At 42.2% G+C, this 7,495-nt stretch overlaps 1 long non-coding RNA gene across 1 annotated transcript in view; it reads right to left on the reverse strand.

The window, feature by feature from the left end:
- Window positions 1–263: 263 nt before the first annotated feature.
- Window positions 264–7,495, reverse strand: part of LOC109305988 — a 19,372-nt gene continuing 12,140 nt past the window's right edge. Inside the window, exon 3 of the long non-coding RNA XR_002099802.1 lies at window positions 264–657. This is a non-coding gene — a long non-coding RNA (uncharacterized LOC109305988). The remainder of the gene's footprint in view (window positions 658–7,495) is intronic.

Here is a 7,495-nt window from a genome sequence, read left to right on the forward strand (position 1 = left end):
ATATATATATATATATATATATATATATATACACACACACACACACACCCCTTGCAAATTCTCTGATAAAAAATTGCAAATTCTGTGACTGAAATGAAAGCCTCCCTCCCATGGTCCCCCTGGCCCTGCTTGTGCCCCTCACTCCCCTCTAAAGCCCCCAGCCCTGCTCATGCCCCTCACTCTGCACCCACAGCTCCTGCTCCCCCGGCCTCCTTAAAAACGCCTTAAAAAGATAAGTTTTTAAGAAGTAACCAGAAACTTAGAAGCCAGCATGAAATTCTTATGGATAGTAGATATACTGGATGGGATACCTCATTGTTTCTTCAGAAACAGTAGATAGCTTGCAGTGTCAGGGGTTTGGATTTTTACCTGTTGTAAACTAGCCTCAGCTTAGCATGACTTCTCATAAACTTTTGTGAGGAAGACTTCCACCAGTCATCCCAGGAAAAGTATGACAGCATTTCTGGTCGGGGCTCCAAAGGGCTGGATGCTGTAATGAACCCTTTATCATTGTTCAAATGTCGCCCATACCCCCTCTGACTCAGTCTCTTTGCCACAGCAGCATTCCCCAACCTGCGACCAAGTTTTAGTCAATTACGTTTAAATAGGCCTTCTAAAGTGGGACCGGGGAATGTATGGCCCGAAATGCCTATTAAACTTTTCTTCTGCTTAGTTCTGGTTAGATGAGGGGGGAGTGTGTTGGGGGTGGGGGGGAATCCTTTGTAAATCCAGCTTAGAATTGGTCTGATAAATGCTGATCTGGGTGTGTGTAAATGTGGGTTGATTAGCATTCAGAGCACAGATTCCCCATCATGCAGTGCTCCCCTGCTTCTCTGATCCCAGAATTCACTGTGGTCTTGCTTCAGGCTTTCTGTTCTCCATCTCCCATGTAAATGAATTGTCATCTGGTTCCATCTCAGATGCAAATGAGACCTAGGGCAGTTGCTCCCTTATCTGGAGGGCTTTAGATTTGTCTCCCACTGCATCTTCATTGTCTTTCGCAATCAGTTTTTGTTCAGGGGGGAATTCTTTGCAAGTCAGACAGGCTGCACCCTGTGTCAGGGTTCCCCAAGAACACAGAGCTGAGAGGTAACAGTGGCCATATCTACACCAAACACTGACTGTGCAGTAGCCCGATACTAGTGCACAGTAGCATCACATGGCAAAAACCATGATGCAATGCTACTTCACAGTAGCATTAGGGTACTGCACAGTAGTGTCACAAAAAAGGTGTTTGCTGGTGCTACTGCACAGTAACTTGAGTTACTGCATAGTTATTTAGTACTTATTTATACAAGTACGAAATAAATGTGCTATAACCACTTTGCAGTAGCATCCCATACAGGCATAGCCAGTGTATCTTGTATTCGTAATACACTATTACCATGGTATGCAGGAATACCTATCAGTGCTCATTTCAAGATCAGACGTGTCCTAAACAGCGCTAGGGAAAAATCTGTTAATTTGAAATAGTTTTTTCTACTGTTTGTTTAATGTTATTAAACTGTTACTGCTATGAACATATTGTAAATGCTACCTGAGGTTTTAATGAATGCAACAAAATGTGTTGTTAAGCTCACTTTTCCTGGCTGTGACTTGCAGAATTTGAATGCCTTTACAGCTTCTGTTTAGCTATATAAGCACCTCTGCAGACATTTTCCCAGTCTGATCTTTTGTAACTAAAATATCATTCCCAGCAGGAGAGCAAGTGCTTTTTGTATGCTATTGTATCTCACACCTGTGCTCATTGCTTATGGATTGATAGAGTTTTTTTTAAAAAACTGAGGATGGTGAAAGGAATGAAACTGCAAGCCAAAATATTTCAGGTCCTGAGTTCCTAAAGTTAGGCACCAAAAAACCTGAATTTATACACCTATATATTTGTGGGCATAGAAGTGGATGCTGACATCAAATTTTACACGCTTGAAAACTGTCACTTGGGATTTTTTGCATTTTCAGAGTAGCTTTTTGCATCAAGACTTCAGTGTGCTGAAAAATTCAGTGTGCCTGGACCCACGAGCTGTTCCCTACAACCCCAGGTGGAGTAAGAGAGGAATAGCCAGGCGAGTGGATGTGGTGGGACAGGGGGAGTCTCCCTGTGACCAGAGGCAGAAGCAGAGAGAGAGGTGGGGGCAAGGGCAGGGAGATGCCATTGAGCACAGAGGGAAAGGGAGGGGATGCAAAGAGCAGTAGGGTTAGGCTCCTTAACCGATACAGGGACTTAAATTCCTCGGCTGCTGCATTATAGTCTGCCTCCCAAGTGAGTGAAGCAGGGAGGCCCAGAGGGTGGGGGTAGCCACCCTGGCAGCATCAATTGCTGCTCCCACACACCCTTTTTAAAGATCCTAGCTCCACCTATAGACAGAAGAAAGAGGGTCATAGTCTTGCAGAAGGAGAGAGCGGGATGTCAGAAAAAGGCAAGAAAAATAAAAGTCTTTTTATGCAAAATTTGGGCAGAGGGAACAATAATTGGGATTCAGTAAGCTCTCCTGTATTCCAAACATATTTAAACAACTGGTGCTAATAAATCTTAGGCATACAAGTTTTGTCACTACAACTGGAATTTTAATTTTTATTGCTGACAAACAAGAGAGCTCAAGCCCCGATCCATGTGTGAATACAGCTGTACATAATGTCAAAACTGAGGCGCTCAGCTTCATTTTTATATTTTCTTTATGTCAAGCTTCATGTATCAGTATGTTTGGAAATTGAATCAAACACTAACTCTGAATGGAAGAGGAATAGGCCCATACACTTCAGGTTTATGCCTAGCTCAATTAAGACAGGCATTAAGATAGGCATTAAGGACGCAGATTTTTACTACAAGGTGATATTACTTGGCATTTCCTGTAAGCTTATCCCCACAGGTAATCGCAGAGGAACTGGCTGTGACAGAGCAGGAGTTCAGGTGTTATTTAACTTAACGAAGGTCAATTACATATGCCTGAAGGCTTTTCCATATTCATATTTTACTTTTCTTTACTCCTAAAGAAAAACGTTTTCCATGAATAACTATGGGTAGGAAGATTGTTTTTCCTGGAGCTGTGTGATGCTAAGGCTGCAATGCTTTGATTATGCAGAACACATCACTTCTAATTTGAATGATGAAATTGTTTTTTAGCTCCAAAGTGAAATGTGGATTTGAAGAGTCATTATTCAGGGATATCATCTTTGATAAGCATGCCTTGATCTGGAGTTAGATGTCTGCACAAAGGATTGGCTGGACATATGTACTATCCTGAAAGATACTAATACATTTGTTCACAAATTAATCTCTTGAGGGTTGTTTTAATTAACTATAATCATCTGGACATATTAAAAAGGAGGAGGGGAAGTATTTTAATTAGAACCAACATGCAACAGAACAGCTCTGATTACAATAAGCCAAAACCTCATCAAATTCCTAGCTAATTTACTTTGCTGACAAATCTCTCCACTGAACACTGGTGATGAGATGAGCAGGAGAGACTGTATGTGAAGATTGTAAAAAAAACTGGTGTGAGGGGGTTAGTTTTAAGTCACGTAATACAGACCACGACTAAGTACAGACAGTCAAAAAGCCTGAGGCTGAATCAATTCAATCTTCATAGGTTAGTCTTAACTGCATAGATTGAATCAATAAGTAAGTGAACAGACATTCAATTTGGATTCTGGAAATGCAACCAAATCCTGCAGTAGCCCAGGCCAGAAGCCAGGAGCTGCTAGAGCATGCCTCCCTTTTTGGCAGGAGCAGACAGCTTGAGCCAAAACTAGCCTGCCCACCCTGCACAGGAAGGTTTGCCAAGGAGATGCAAACCATCCAGGGATACTGGGAGGCTGTAAGTTAACTTGAATAAAGACATCATCCCTTAAGGTGAAGCTTGTAAAAACATCCTCCTTTCTGGACATTGCTCTATGTCATCACAGGGGAGGTTTGTATTTAGCAGCATAGAAAAGGAGAATGTCTACACTGCAGTGGCAGAGAGGTTGTTCTCACTGCTGAGACAATAAGCCCCACTCCCTTATTACTGTCATTCCACACATACATACACACACACCAGCCACAGAAAGAGGTGGTGAGTATGCTCTAGGACTGCCCCAAGTTGCCACTCCTAAGCATGCCTTGAGCGTTATGCCCAGGATGGCCCCAGGACAACCGTACTATTTCATTTTCAGGATTCAGAGGAACAGAGCAGGAACAAGTGCGTGGGGTTTGCTGCTTTAACAACAAGACCCAGCTCTGTGCTGTCACAGTGTGGACTTCCACTCGCTCAGATAAGGTCCTACTGATAAAGGGCTGCAAAAAATGCAGCACACAGGAAGAGGATACAGGAAACCCTCGCCATTCACGGGGTATATGTTCCAGAGATCCCCACGAATGGCGAAATCCACGAATATGTCAGGAGTGCAGCGGTGGCAGGAGCATGGCAGTGGCAGCGGGAGCCTGGTGGTGGCAAGCATGGAGCTCCATGGCAAGAGCATGCAGGTTCAGATATTCGCACCACAAATATTCAAAACCACAAATGGAAATCCATAAATGGCAAGGATTTCCTGTGTATCAATATTATTTCCTACAAACATTAAAGTACAGTCTCAAAGCATGCCAGTTCTAGTCTTGGTATTGAGCTCCTCCCTGTTCTACCATCACCAAATGGTTAATGGGCTCACAGTCTGTTGCACTGATGTACAAATCTAGAGCTAGTTCATAAAAGAAAAATGCAATATTTCACATTAGTGAAAACAGATACCAGAACGTAGTTTCTCTGGCTTCAGTCTTCGGTACATTACCCATTAAATTAAGGCATATGTTCCCCTTACTATAATATTTTGGGTTGTTAGAGTGCAGTCCTTGCAAAAGATAGGAATAAACATTTTTCAAACAACTGTAGTGTTGCACTGTAAGGCCTAAATACTGCTACATAATGGGAGTAGCTACATACTCTGCAAGTAGTTCCACTGATTTCAGCAGCTGGAACAAAATTACCTTCAGCTTGTTTCTTTGGGTTTTTTTATTAGTTACTGTTACTGTTTTTCTGGATTGGTAAAGTAAAATGTCACACCAAAAATAGCTGATATTGTTAAGTGAGTGCATTTGTCATCATCTTCACTTAGCATTGCCTCCTTTTCAAAGGAACAGTTCCTACACCTTCTGGTGCACAAATCTGTTGGACTGCAATATTCCACACTGGGGAAGAGAGGAAGTGGCATTTTCAGATCTTTTGCTTAATAAAAGGCCAATTTCAGGTATTCATCTAATCGCACAAGTACCTTTTCAAATGGCATTGGTGGAGTTCTCAGTCTATTACACCTAACCAATTTCCAAATCAAATCTGCCCTATTTTTAGACAAATAAATTAATTAAACTTAGAAAGAAATGCAACTCTAAAAAAATCTACCAGGAATCTCAAATTTAAGCTGCATCTTCCATGTCACCAGCAATAAAGGCTGCGTATACATGTGCTCAGGGATGGGGATGTTTTAATTATACTGGGTCCTGGAAAGTCATTCTAATTAAAAATAAAATAAAATAGCTAAAGTGTCCTGGTGGCCATTTTAAAACTCATGGAGGCTTAATACATGTGATGATGAGGCAACACTAGAGCATTTTTATTAGAACATAGAGCAGGCTCAATTAATTGATGCATTCTCGATTAATCTGATGCATTCTAATTAAAACATGACTGAGCAGATGTACAGGCAGCCAAAAGGTTCTGCAATCAGGATTTAGGGAACAATTCAGGGCAAGATCCAAGTGGAATTGAGCTTTCTCCCACAAGTTTTATCCAACGTACATCACTAATAATCATCATCATTGGGATGCAGCTCTGCAGATGAAAGTAATTTGGTTCAGTTAGGTGCTTTTTTCCTCTGACACAAACAATTTTCAAAGTAGAAATGAAGAACTACCTCACTAGGCTTTGGTTCAGGCCCAATTAAAAAAACTGCCATGGATCTGGGGCAAGAACTTTCACATGGTTGCATTAATTTTAATGTATCAAAACCAACCAGTTTGTCTTCTCTTTGCCACTTTAGTGATAACAATATTGGTAGTGAAATTCAGTTGACAGAAACCCTGTCTATTTTGTTTTAGACAAACAAATTGATCTACTGGAACCCAGAATGGGGTCAGGCGAAGTTCCAAACCCCTGAAAGAAAAAATGTGGGAAACGCATTAAGATGCCTTGTATTGTACATTCTTGGAATAACTAACCCATAGGAGACCATTAAGCATTTATAAATGTTCTCTGGGAAGTGGGGGGGTGGAGGGGGGTGCTTTAAATAGAGCAGGGTGGGCAAAATGCGGCCCACGGGCCAGATGCAGCCTGCCAGGCCATTCTATCTGGCCTGCAGGGCCCCTAAAAAATTTAGAAAATTAATATTAATCTACCCCTGGCTGCCTGTCATGTGGCCCTCAGTGGCTTGCCTAAACTCAGTAAGCGGCCCTCCACCCAAAATAACTGCCCGCCTGTAAAATAGAGGGACTCTGAGAGCCACTGTAATTATTGAGCCTGGAGCATCACATATATCAACATCCCTGCACTGAAAAATGGCAGCAGGGGCACTTTAACTAACCCCAGTCATGATTTTTCAGCACGGGGACACTGACACATGTGACATTGTAATCCATGACAGTGCAGTAATTATTATGCTCCAACAGACTCGATTAAGCAAGTCTGCTCGATGCACTGTAATTACAGCATGTCAGAGCAGGCTCTCTGCACCTGTATAGGTGATCGTTGCATCTAGTGGCCCCTAAGTGAAGAGAGATGTGGATACAGGGTGGAATGCACTTGTACTCCCCACCCCCTCCAAACACGCATGCTTTGACTCCTGGTCCACCCAAAGTTTAAATCCAATTTCCTGGCAGTAACAGCAGCATTTCTAGCCAGGCAGTGCTAAAGAAGTCAATTGACTTCATAGCTCATTATAATCTACCTGATCCCTTCCAAACTCTTTATTCCACAGGGTTAACAACTCTCTCTCCTTCAACATGGTCTTCATGTTTCACCATTCAGGCTATCCTATTCTGCTGTCTGCTAGCTGCTCTTGGTAACGAACCTCCAATTTGACAGCCCTGCATGTTATTTATAACTCATTCCAATTAGGTTATACCTGTTTTTGCTTCAAACTTAAACTTAATAATACAGCCCTTGCCCCTTGCATATTAGTAAAGTTTCTAATCCATCTTTAAATTTAGCAAAATGTGTGTTGTATCATAGATGACGATGCATTTCACCATCTGCACCTCCTGTTTTCAAAATTCTAGATACAACCTTGTGTGGAGGGAGATGTTATGCACTGGAGTCAGAAGTGAGACACAAAAAGGGAAAAAACCACCAATCATGTAGCCGAATCAATTAAGAGAGATTTCATAGACATTAGGGCTGGAAGGGACCTCGGAAGATCATCAAGTCCAGCCCCGCCACCCAAGGGGCAGGAAGTCAGCTGGGGTCATAGGATCCCAGCAAGATAAGCATCCAATTTACTCTTGAAGGTGTTCAGTGTAGGTGCGTGA

Source organism: Crocodylus porosus, unplaced genomic scaffold, assembly GCF_001723895.1.
Source record: "Crocodylus porosus isolate Cpor-Errol unplaced genomic scaffold, CroPor_comp1, whole genome shotgun sequence".
In the NCBI taxonomy this organism is placed as follows: domain Eukaryota; kingdom Metazoa; phylum Chordata; order Crocodylia; family Crocodylidae; genus Crocodylus; species Crocodylus porosus.